This window comes from Zophobas morio, unplaced genomic scaffold (genome assembly GCF_036711695.1).
Source record: "Zophobas morio isolate AGI-343-1 ecotype UQ-CSIRO unplaced genomic scaffold, CSIRO_AGI_Zmor_V1 ptg000016l, whole genome shotgun sequence".
Taxonomy (NCBI): Eukaryota; Metazoa; Arthropoda; class Insecta; order Coleoptera; family Tenebrionidae; genus Zophobas; species Zophobas morio.
Window position 1 is genome coordinate 3,278,335 of NW_026972121.1, and position 12,900 is coordinate 3,291,234.

Consider the following 12,900-nt stretch of genomic DNA (forward strand, 5'->3'; position numbering starts at 1 on the left):
GGGGTTGCTTCTGTTAGTGGCTTGAATGTGACGATTGTGTCGTAAAAATGACAGAGTGAGTGCGAGGAATTAGGAGAGAAAGTAACTGTTTTTTGGGCGAATTTTTACTCTGAAAGTCCCGAAATTGTGAGGTGTTGGAGCTTTATGGATGAGAAAGTTGGCAGGATTACGTAAAATTTTTGACATGGGAATATCAAAAGATCTTCAGAATTTATGTTAATGTATACACGGTAGTTCATTTTATTAATTTTGTTATCAATTATAACAATATCTGAAACAGTGTAACACAACTAGTGCACGAATACAGTTCGTTTCACTCGTCGAAAAAAATCTCAGAAAAAAAATATAGTTCGTTTCATGGGTGGAAAAACCGATAGTTGAGTCACTTTTAAGAATTACACAATACAGCTCGCTTCGCTCGCAAAATATCTCAGACAGTTGAAGTGTCATATAGTTGTACCATGATCAAAAATTGCGTAATACAGCTCGCTTAGCTCGCCAAAAATCGCTGCAGCCCATTTTGAGGCTATTTTTAAACCTATAGAAAAGATCCGACTAAAAAAAGGGGACAAAAACAGCGACAAAAAATGGTGACAAAAATGGGACAAAAAACTACTAAAACAACGGGAAGAAGTAAACGGCACAAAAGAAAAAAGATTAGAAAAAGGCAACAAAAACATGGGAGGAAAAAATGACGGGGAAAGCGATGAAAACCCGACAAAAAATAATAAAAAAATACCAAAAAATACGACACAATTAGACAACAAAAAGGGACAAAAATATGTTAAAAAAACGAGCGACAAAAAAATGAAAAAGTTCCAAAGAAACGGCGTAGAAAAAAGAAAATTAAAAGAGCAAAAAGAGGGTGAAAAAAAGAGGACCAAGCAAACCTAATAAACCAAATGGGTGAAAAAATGCGGCCAAAAAAAGCAACAAAAAATGGGACAAGAAAAGGATACAAAAAAAGGTTTCAAAAACCAACCACAAAAGACGACAAAAACGGGGCAAAAAAACTACTAAACAAGGTGAAGAAGGAAACGGCACAAAAGAATAAATATATGAAAAAAGGCAACAAAAAAATGGGAGGAAAAAATTACGGAAAAAAGCGATGAAAAAAAGGAGATAAAAAAAAGAAAGCGATAAAAAAACCGACAAAAAATAATAAAAAATACCAAAAAATACGACATAAATAGACAACAAAAAAGGGGACAAAAATATGTTAAAAAAACGAACGACAAAAAAAAATAAAAAAAGTTCCAATGAAACGGCGTAGAAAAAAAGAACATAAAAAGGGCGAAGAAATGGGAACAAGCAAACCTAACAAAAAAAAAATGGATGAAAAAATGCGCCCAAAAGAGGGACAAAAAGTGGGACAAGAAAAGGATACAAAAAAAGGTTTCAAAAACGAACCAAAAAAAAGACGACAAAAATGGCAGAAAAAACGACTAAAAAGGCACTAAACAGGGCCATAAACAAAAGGGCCTAAAAAAACGATAAAGAAGGACAAAAAGTGACAATAGAGGAACCACAAAAAAAATGCAAAAAAGGCGAAAAAAAATGATAAAAAAATTGCCGCAAAAAATGAAGACAAAAACGGAACAAAAACTGCTATAACAAGGAAACGGCACAAAGGAAAAGAGATTAGAAAAATAAGGCAACAAAAAAATGGGAGGAAAACATTACGGAAAAAACCGATGAAAAAAAGGTCCAAAAAAAAGGAGATAAAAAAGAAAGCGATAAAAACCCGACAAAAAATAATAACAAATACCAAAAAATACGACACAAATAGACAACAAAAAGGGACAAAAATATGTTAAAAAAACGAACGACAAAAAAAATGAAAAAAGTTCCAATGAAACGGCGTAGAAAAAAAAGAAGATAAAAAGGGCGAAAAAAAGGGGGACCGCGCAAACCTAACAAAAAAAATGTGTGAAAAAAAACGCGGCCAAAAAAACGACAAAAAGTGGAACAGAAGGATACAAAGAAAGGGTCATAAAAATTAGCCAAAACAGATGACAAAAATGGCAGAAAAAACGACAAAAGGGACCCAAAAAAGACGATCAAAAAAGACAAAAAGTGCAAAAAAGAGCGAAAAAAGATGGAAATAAAAAAATCATGGGAAAAAACGACAATAAAAAAGGAACCAACAAAAACAGACGACCAAAAAACAAGAAAAAAAAAAGACAACAAAAAATGGGACAAAAATAGCGATAAAGGTAGAAGAAAAAGAAATAAGACAAAAAAGGCGATTAGAAAAAAGACGACAAAAAAATGGCGGAAACGGGCGACAAAAAAAGTAACAAAAACTAGCAATGGAAAAGGGGAGAAAAAATAATTGAAAAAGTCGCCAAAAAAATGTGGGGAAAAATGACAATAACAAAGGAAGAAAAAATGCCATCCAAAATGGGACCAAAAAAACTGGACAAAAAAATTGAAAAAACGGGTGAAAAAAGGCGACAAAAAAAATAACAAAAGAAACGATTTAAGAATTAAACAAAAATAGACAAAAAATGGTGCAAACAGTCCAAAAGAGGACAAGAAAGAAAAGGAATTAAAAAAATACGACAAAAAGAGCCAACAAAAAACAATTCAATAAAAGAAAACAAAAATGGGCCCAAAAATTACCCATAAAAAAAAAACAAAAATGACGGGAAAAAAGTCAACAAATAAAAAATCAGTAAAAAAATAGGGATACAAAAAAATGGGATCGACAAAGAATGCGTCAAAAAAAAAGGGAAAATATGGCAAAAATTAACAAAAAAGACAACAACGGGCGACAAAAATAACAAAAAAGACAACAAAAGGAGTTGATTAAAAAAAATGACAAAAAATGGCGGGAAAAAAGTTACAAAAAAGTGAAAAAAATAGGTCAACAAATAAAAAGGGACAAAAAACCTGTCAACAAGAAGGTGGCAAAAATGGAAAAAAGGCGATAAGAAACCGCCCAAAAAAGACGTCAAAAAATGGCGGGAAAAGAGACCACAAAAAGGCAAAATATAGGGATACAAAAAAAATGGGACCGACGAAGGATGTGTCAAAATGAAGGCAACAAAAAAGGGAAAATATGGAAGAAAGCAACAAGAAAGACAATAACGGGCGACAAAAAAAAACAAATAAAAGGGGACATAAAGGAGGTGATTAAAAAAAAACAAAAAAAAAGACTAAAAGAGGCAACAAAAAAACAATTCAATAAAGAAAAACAAAAATCGGGCCAAAAATTGCCGATAAAATCCAAGTACAAAAAAGCCAAAAAAATAGGTCAACAAATAAAAAAGACAATAATGGGCACAAAAAAAACAAAAAAGACAACAAAAAACGGAACAAAAAAGAGATGATTAAAAAAAATATCGTGACCATAAAAGAAAAAAATCGGGCCAAAAATTACGAATAAAGGAATCACCAAAAACACCGGTGGGGAAAAAGGTTACAAAAAGGTAAGAAATAGGACTACCATAAAAAAATGGGACCGAAAAAAAAGGTGTCAAAATGAAGGCAACAAAAAAGGAGAAAACATTTAAAACTCGTGAAATTGCAAAATGAAAAAAGGGAAAAATGGCAATAAAGAAGAGGGACCAATAAAACAAGACAAAAAAGACAACTGAAAAAATGAGTGGAAAAAAAAACAAAAAATCACAAAAAGGGCAACAAAAAGCGACCAAAAAAAATCATCAAAAGGACAAAAAATAGGGCAACAAGGGGAAAAAAGGGCACCACAAAAGAAAACAACGGGCGACAAAAGAAAACAAAAAAGACAACAGAAAAACGAGACAAAAGAGAACAAAAAAAAAGACTAAAAGAGGCAACAAAAAAACAATTCAATAAAGAAAAACAAAAATCGGGCCAAAAATTGCCGATAAAATCCAAGTACAAAAAAGCCAAAAAAATAGGTCAACAAATAAAAAAGACAATAATGGGCACAAAAAAAACAAAAAAGACAACAAAAAACGGAACAAAAAAGAGATGATTAAAAAAAATATCGTGACCATAAAAGAAAAAAATCGGGCCAAAAATTACGAATAAAGGAATCACCAAAAACACCGGTGGGGAAAAAGGTTACAAAAAGGTAAAAAATAGGACTACCATAAAAAAATGGGACCGAAAAAAAAGGTGTCAAAATGAAGGCAACAAAAAAGGAGAAAACATTTAAAACTCGTGAAATTGCAAAATGAAAAAAGGGAAAAATGGCAATAAAGAAGAGGGACCAATAAAACAAGACAAAAAAGACAACTGAAAAAATGAGTGGAAAAAAAAACAAAAAATCACAAAAAGGGCAACAAAAAGCGACCAAAAAAAATCATCAAAAGGACAAAAAATAGGGCAACAAGGGGAAAAAAGGGCACCACAAAAGAAAACAACGGGCGACAAAAGAAAACAAAAAAGACAACAGAAAAACGAGACAAAAGGGAGCTGATTAAAACAAAAGTCGAAAAAGCCAAGAAAAAATCTATAAAACAAAATATGACAAAAAAAGGCAAAGAAACACGATACAAAAAATCGGAAAAAAATGCGATTTAAAAAAAACAAAAAAAGGAAAGGCAAAAATTAAGAGACACAAATTAAGACGATTGAAAAAATTCTTGAAAAAAGTGGAGAACGAAAGGGCGACAAAAAAGGTACAAAAAAAGGACAACAAATAAAATGAACCAAAAAAAAACGACAAAAGAGACAACGAAAAACTAGAAAAAGTAGACGTAAACTCGAACGACGGCAGATCGAACATCTGAAAAATTAAATATCTAAAAATTCAAAATTGAATATATGAAAAAGTCCAAAAACATGGTGAGAAAAAAGTTTACTAAAAAGGCAAAAAATAGGTCAACAAATAAAAGGGGAGTCAAAAAAACCTGTCAAAATAAGGGCGACAAAAAAGGGAAAAATGGCAATTAAAAAAACAACTAAAAAAGACGCTAAAAAAATAACTGGAAAAAAGATCAGAAAAAAGACAAAAATATGGGTAATAAAAAAGGGGGCAAAAAGAAAAAAGGACCAAAAAAGACAACAACGAGCGAGAAAAAACAAAAAAGACAACGAAAACGGAGGAAAAAGAATGCGATTAAAACAAAAGATGACAAAAAATGGCGGAAAAAAAGTGAAAAAAGTTAAAAAGGGCGATAAAACAGAGGACAAAAATATAACACAAGAAACAACAGAGAAAAAAGCGATTTAAAAAAAAGCCAAAAAAGGGCGATCAAAAAGGTGACAAAAAGGAAAGCCAAAAATTAGGGGACAGGAAAATCTGAGAAAAATAAGGAAGATTGAAATAATGGGTGAAAAAAGGCGACAAAAGAGGCAACAAAAAACTAGACAAAAAGGTAGTGGAAAGGAGCGACAAAAAACGATCAAAAAAGGCACCAAATACAGCGATAAAAAAAAAGACAAAAGACCCTAAAAATTGGCGGGAAAAAGAAATGGGACCAAAAACATGCCAAAATGAAACCGACAAAAAAGGGAAAAAGGCAATAAAAAAGCGCCAAAAAACGGGACAAAATTAGCAACAAAAAAACAAAACGACAAAAAAAGGTTAAACTAGCGACAAAAAGATTATTAAAAAAACAAAAAAAAACGCAAAAAAAAGACAGACCTATAGAACATTCAGAAAACATGAAAAAGGACGTTTTTGTTAAACAGCATAGGTAAATATCGAAAAATGATTACCTGTTGACATTAACAACCAGCATTATCAATTAATTCCTATTAAGTAGGACACTGGTGGCAACAGCTTGCGTTAGAAGAAAAGAACTCACATTGCACAACCCATTCGCACAATAAATATAGACAAAAGCCCTATATTTACCACAATAATTGGAGGTTACACTAATCTCAACCAATTATTATTCGCTCTTACAGTTATGTTATGATAATAACGACATAATACACACTAATACACAACAAGTTTATTAGCAAACAATTAAACAATAAATCTTTTTTTCATGAACAAACATCCCAAAGCTCGCTAATTCAAACACAATATAACCGTAAACACAAATACCATGTTGATGTTGATGTTGATTGACTCCATCGAAAAACGTGATTGATGGAAACTCCTCACACTGCCAATAAACACTCTGGTTATAATGAAATTTGTCAACGGAAAAATTCGCCAGCTTTCTCGTTTTGATAAATCGTGTCAAAATGATTGTAGAATTTTTATGCATCCATTCACTGTGTTGTGCATACACGACACGAAAAAACAATTTGCTAAATCAAGGCCTGTCACGAGTAAAAGAGATTCGCATACGCTGCTGGAGATGGAGATTTTATCTGGAAATCCGATATGGATACGGCTGTCACGGCAAATAAAGAGCTGAGCGTTGCGATTCTTCTCGAGTCTTCTTGATGTTGGCTTTAAATAGGCTGGAATTATTATAATTCTTTTAAAAAACGCCGCCTTTGTGTGGAAAGGTGTTGTTTAAAGTCATTTGCATTCAAACCGCGCGTGCCAATATTTTAGCAAAAAAGAACAAGCGAAGAATATTTGATCAATTATGCTTGCTTAATATTTTCAAGGATATCGACATGAATAGGAGTTTTGGTTGGATTTAATGCGTCTTGAGTGTAGTTGTTTACGAAAAAAATCAAAAGGTAAAGGTTTCAAGGAGCGGCTACGAAGTCAAAAATTTACTTGCGGGTTTTTTCGAAAACAATATTTTCATCGAAAATTTTCAGTAAATGGAATTATTTTGGAATTCGCGGGAATTGTACAGAATAACTTAATCCGACACATGTGGTTTAGGAATCCGTGTTCAATTTTACCCGAGACGTCCAGATTTTTGGAAAAAAAAAATTGTATATTATCTGTTCATTGTCTAGGAAGATTTTTGGTGTCAAGATGTACTGTCAAAGAATTGAGGTTAGGATGATGATGAGGTTTTATACAACACACATTGTTTTTGTTTGTTAACAACTTAATTCATTTATTTACCTTCGACCAATTTTTTGATATCATAATTTTTCGTTTTTCCTTTTTCTTCGATATTTCAATTTTTTGATTTCACAATTTTTGGTTTCATTATTTATTTTATTTTTTCAATTTTTCACATTCTCGGCTTCCGCAATTTTCGATTTTTCATTTTCGATTTTTGGATTTCTCAGTTTTTGATTTTTCGATCTTTCATTTTTCGTTGTCTCAATTTTTCAAATTCACGATTTTTGGATTTCTTAATTATCCGATTTTCAGCTTTCTTTAATTTTCAATATTCCGAATTTACAGTGCTTCGTTTCTACAATTTTTCAACTTCTTAATTCCAATTTTTAGATTTTTCAAAGTTTTCATTTTATACTTCTTCGTAGTGCCATTTTTGATTTTTCAATTTTACAATTTTGCTATTTTTTTTAATGCGAAGAGTTGGAAAACCGGAAAATTAGAGATCCAGAAACTAAAAAAACGAGAAGTTGAAAAATCGAAAAATTGCAAATCGAAGAACTGACGAAACCAAAAACTGAAATATGGAAAAACTAAAAATCTAAAAAAAATAATGAATCGAAAAATCATAAAATCCTCAAAATTGTGAAGTGGAAAAACTGTAACATTGAAAGATCGAACAACTGAAAAATTAAATATCGGGAAATTCAAAATCGAATAAATGAAAAAGTAAAACGAAAATGAAAAAAATTGCAGATCAAAAACTGAAAAAACGAACAATTGAAAAATCGAGAAACTAAAAAATCGAAAGTTGAAAAAACGAAAAATTGAAAAACTGACAAATCGGAAAATTGCAAAACGAAAAAAGGGGAAAATGGCAATAAAGAAGAGGGATCAATAAAACAAGACAAAAAAAAGACAACTGAAAAAATGAGTGGAAAAAAGACCAAAAAAAAAACAAAAAATCTATAAAACAGAGGACACAATATGACAAAAAAAACACGATACAAAAAAATCGGAAAAAGGCGATTTAAAAAAAGCAAAAAAAGGGCGATAAAAAAGGTGACAAAAAAGAAAAGTCAAAAATTAAGAGACATAAAGAAGATTGAAAAATAGGGTCAAAAAAGTGGACAAAGAAAGTGCACAAAAAAAGAACAACAAATAAAATGAACCAAAAAAAGACGACAAAAGAGACAACAAACAACTAGACAAAAAGTAGATGTAAACTCGAACAACGGCAGATCGAAAATGTGAAAAATTAAATATCGAAAAATTCAAAATTGAATAAATGAAAAAGTGAAAAATTTTTAAAATTACGATTATTACTATATATTTCAAATGAAAACTAAAAAATTTGCAAATCAAAAACTGAAGAAACGAAAAATTGAAAAATCGAGAAACGGAAATTTTAAAAATTGAAAAAACGAAGAAAAATTAAAAACCTAAAAGTTGAAAAACCAAAAAAATGAAAAATCCAAAACTTGAGAAATTTTACAATGAAAAAATATATGAAATCGGGACATTGAAAAACCGAAAAATTTAAAAAGTGAAGAAAATAAAAAATTCAAAGGAAAATTCTAAATCAAAAATTTGAAAAAATTAAATTTGAAAAATCGAAAAATTGAAAAACTGAAAAAAAGAAAAAATGGCAAAAAAGAGGGACCAATAAACCCCGACAAAAAAGACAACTGAAAAAAATGAGTGAAGAAAAGACCAACAAATCCACAAAAGGGGTAATAAAAAAAAGCGACCAAAAAAAGATGATAAAAAGGGCAAAAAATAAGGTTATTAAAAAAATGGAATGGAAAAAAATGTTTCAAAATTAAGGCGACAAAAAAGGGGACAAAGGCACTAAAAAAGGCAACAACGGACGACAAAAGAAAGCAAAAATGACAACAAAAAAACAGGACAAAAAGGAGCTGATTAAAATAAAAGTCGAAAAAAAAGGCGGAAAAAGTGAGGAAAAAAGACGATAAAGCAGACGACAAAAAAATTGACAAAAAAGAACAAAATACGAAAATAAAAATTGCGGAAAAAAGCGATTTGAAAAAAAAGGCAAAAAATGGCGATAAAAAAGGTGACAAAAAGGAAAGCCCAAAATTAAGGGACAAAAAAATCCAACAAAAATAAAGACGATTGAAAAAAATTGGTGAAAAAAATGGACAAAAAAAGAACAACAAATAAAATGAACCAAAAAAAGACGACAAAAGAGAGAACTTTAAAAAACTAGATAAAAAGTAAATGTGATGTCGAAAAACTGTAACAATGGCAAATAGAAAAACTGAAAAATTAAATATCGATAAATTTAAAATCGAATAAAAGAAAAAGTGAAAAAATTTTAAAATTACAATTGTTACTACTTACATATTTAAAATGAAAACTAAAATATTTGCAAATCAAAAACTGACTAAACGAAAAATTGAAAATTCGAGAAACTAAAAAATTTTAAATTGAAAACACGAAAAATTAAAAAATCTGAAAAAACCAAAAATTGAGAAATTTTACCATAAAAAATTATATAAAATCAGTACACTGAAAAACTGAAAGATTGACAAAATAAAAATTTAAAACTCGTGAAACTGCAAATCGAAAAATTACAAAATCTAAAACTAAAACATAAAATTTTAAAATGAAAAATGAAAAAATTATAAAATAGCAATATTGAAAAATCGAAAAATTGTAAAAATAAAGAAAATAAAAAACCGAAACGAAAAACTGAAAACTTAAAATGGAAAACTCGAGAAATTTTGACTCGAAAAATTAAAAAATTCAAAAATTGGAACACTGAAAAACTAAAACATTTATTAAACTTGAAAACTCGAAAATTTGCAAATCGAAAAAATGGCAATAAAAAAGGTGACAAAAAGGAAAACAAAAATTAAGGGACAAAGAAATCCGACAAAAATAAAGACGATTGAAAAAATGGTACAAAAAAGGACAATAAATAACTGAAAACTGAAAAATTAAATATCGAGAAATTCAAAATCGAATAAATGAAAAAGTGAAAAAAAATTAAAATTGCAATTATTACTACATATTTAAAATGAAAACTAAAAAATTTGACAATCAAAAACTGAAAAACCGAAAAATTGAAAAATAAAGAAAATAAAAGAAACAAAAAATAGAAAAATCGAAAAATTGTAAAAATAAACAAAATAAAAAACCGAAACAAAAAAAGCAAATCTGAAATTTGAAAAATTAAAATTGAAAACTCGAAAAATTTTGAATCGAAAAATAGCTGAATCGAAAAATTGAAAAATTCAAAAGTACGACAAAGACGACAGTAAAAAGAATTAACAATACATTTTAAAATAAGACATTTTCGAACAGATTGAATAATATTTTCATTGAAAATTTTTTGAAATAAACGGAATTATTTTGAAATTCGTTGAAATTCCTTTAAATGCACCAAAACTGCATTAAAGTAACAACTTTATCAATTTTTGTTTAATCAGTTTTAATTCATCAAGAGTGGCAAAATTAATTGCAACTCTCGACTACGCCGCGTGATAATAATAGGAATAGAAAAAAAATTGTCAATAAATTTTATTCTAGAAATTCATTAAAAATTGATGAAATTATTGATTTTCTCTTAGATTTCGTTGTCTATAATTCTTGCGAATTTTTCTGCCTTCTCTTGAATTACATCAAATTGTCAAGAATTTTCTTTCTATGATTAACCTTGGAATTTGTTAATTGTCAATGTTTTTTATTTTGAAAATATATTAAAAATTGATGAATTTTTTGTTTTTTATTAGATTTCTTTTGTCCGCAGTTGTTGTGGAATTCTCTGTAATTTCTATGACTTCTCTTGAATTACCCAAATTATCAAGAATTTTCTACAATCAGCCTTGAAATTCACCACTATGAAACCAACTCTCACCGGAGCCTCGGATTAATCAACATCTTCGGAAACAGTGAACCCTATTTGGATCGAAAATTTTTGAAAATAAATGAAATTACCTTGGAATTCGCTGTAATTCTTTTAAATGCACCAGAATCACAACTTTATCAGTTGCAATTTTTTACTTTATTTCTTTTTGTACTAATTTTTTGTTTAATTAGTTTTAAATAATCGAAAGTGGCAAAACAGCGCGATTACTCATCTCGTTTACTTGTATTAAAAAATTAATTAAAAATTAAATTAGATGTTTGTTGTTTTTTTGCAGATACTATTAGTGAAAAAAACTGGATCGTTAGCAAGTTTGGTCTAGTTGTTGACTAATATGTTACTTAATATTCCTGACGACAGTAACAAAAAATAACATTTTTTTTTAATTTGATGATGTTTTCAAAAACACTAAAGAATTTTTCCTGATTTGAAAAAATAGTGCCAACGTAATGCATTAAACTTTCTTAACAGTAGACAGACAGAATCTGAGTAAAGTTTGTTTTCTTTTCTTATGACTTAATTATAAGTAAACCAAGATATATAAACAGCCCGTATTTATCTAGTCGATTATTCATTTCGTTCTCCGAACCCCACTAAACAAAACGCGAAAAATTCTAATCACCAGATGACTCAATTATCATCATCTTAATCCCACTCCACAAATTTCCACATCCTCGCCCTAATTTGCATGTCACAGCCAAGTTTCCTCGACAAAGTCGCTTTCAAGGATAACAAAACCGTCAGCAGCCCAAACCCACGCCAATTTCCAAAAAAAAAATCCAAAAATTTTTTTTTCTAATCGAAAAACTCAAAAACCACTTACGTGTGTCCGTCGCGGCGCCCTTATCCTTCGAAGCCCTCCTTCATCCGATCCCTGGCGTGCAACACGTGAATAATGTGCCAATACTTACATCACCGCCGCACATGCACCTTTAAGCACCGATTTCACGCGAACCGCGGACCGTACGAGCGCGTTTCGGCCGGAGGTGGACGCGTCCGCCGCCAAATAACACCCCTTTCGCTTTTGGTCTCGGCTTTTGGCAGCGTTCGGAAGCTGGCTCGATTTGAAGTGTGGCGCCGCCTCAGCTGGGCATCGCGCGGGCCTTCGTCGGCTGGCAACACTTTCACTTAGGCTTCGTCCTCTTCCACTTACCTGCCGGTGCCTGTGTGGGACGGACAGGTTCTATTATGCGGTTTCATAGACGGTTGCTCGCTAACTAGCCCGCTCCTGGTACAAAGGCGATCCATATTCGCGCCGGAGGACATGGGCGCTGCGGGAGGTGGAGGGGGGAGTGCGTGTCCTGGTGGTGAGGTCTTGGGGCGCTCTGGACGGGGGGTTGTGGTCGGGATATCCTGGGAAAGGGTTGGCGGGCCGGGGGTTGAAGCACAGTGAGGAATGGCGAAAAATGGCAAGTGGGAAGGAAAATTGGTCGAAGGTTATTTCGGGAGAACTTTCCTCGGCAATGAATGAGTTTTTTCGGATTTTTTTTTCTGATAACTTGTATAAAATCGAAAACCAGTTTCCAATTTTTGAATTTTTCGATTTTTAGACTTCGAAATTTTTCGTTTCGGTTTTTTTTTTATCTTTTCAGTTAAGTATTTGATTCTTCAATGTTCCGATTTCATAATTTTTTGGTTCTCAATTTTGCGTTTCCTCAGTTTTTCTTTTTGTGATTTTTCGGTTTTTTATTTTTCTTGTTTCTTCAATTTTTGATTTAATTAATTTTTCGATTCTTCAATTTTTCATTTCTTCAAATTTTCGATTCTTCAATTTTCCATTTTTTGTTTTTTCAATTTTTCAAATTTTCAATTCTTTAATTTCACATTTTTTTTCCAATTTCAATTTTTTCAATTTTCGTTTCTTCAATTTTTCGATTTGCAATTTTTCATTTTTCTTGTTTCTTCCATTTTTAGATGCTGTAATTTCTAATTTCCTCAATTTTCGGTTGTTCATCTTTTCATTTCTTCGATTTTTCGATTCGTCAATTTTTCATTTCTTCAAATTTTCTATCCTGCATTTTTTCCATTTCTTCAATTTTTCGATTCTTCAAATTTTCGATTTTCCAAGGTTCCCATTTTATAACTTTTTGTTTATAATTTCAGCTTTTTCAATTTTTCGACTTGCAATTTTTCAGTGTTTCATTTT

General features: G+C 30.7%; 1 protein-coding gene across 1 annotated transcript in view; it reads right to left on the reverse strand.

The window, feature by feature from the left end:
* The window catches only part of LOC135129557 (inverted formin-2), an 87,659-nt gene extending 75,669 nt beyond the window's left edge, over positions 1-11,990 (reverse strand). The window contains exon 1 of the mRNA XM_064056734.1: positions 11,578-11,990. The gene's annotated coding sequence lies outside the window, so the exon portion shown is untranslated. The remainder of the gene's footprint in view (positions 1-11,577) is intronic.
* Between the last annotated feature and the right edge of the window lie 910 nt (positions 11,991-12,900).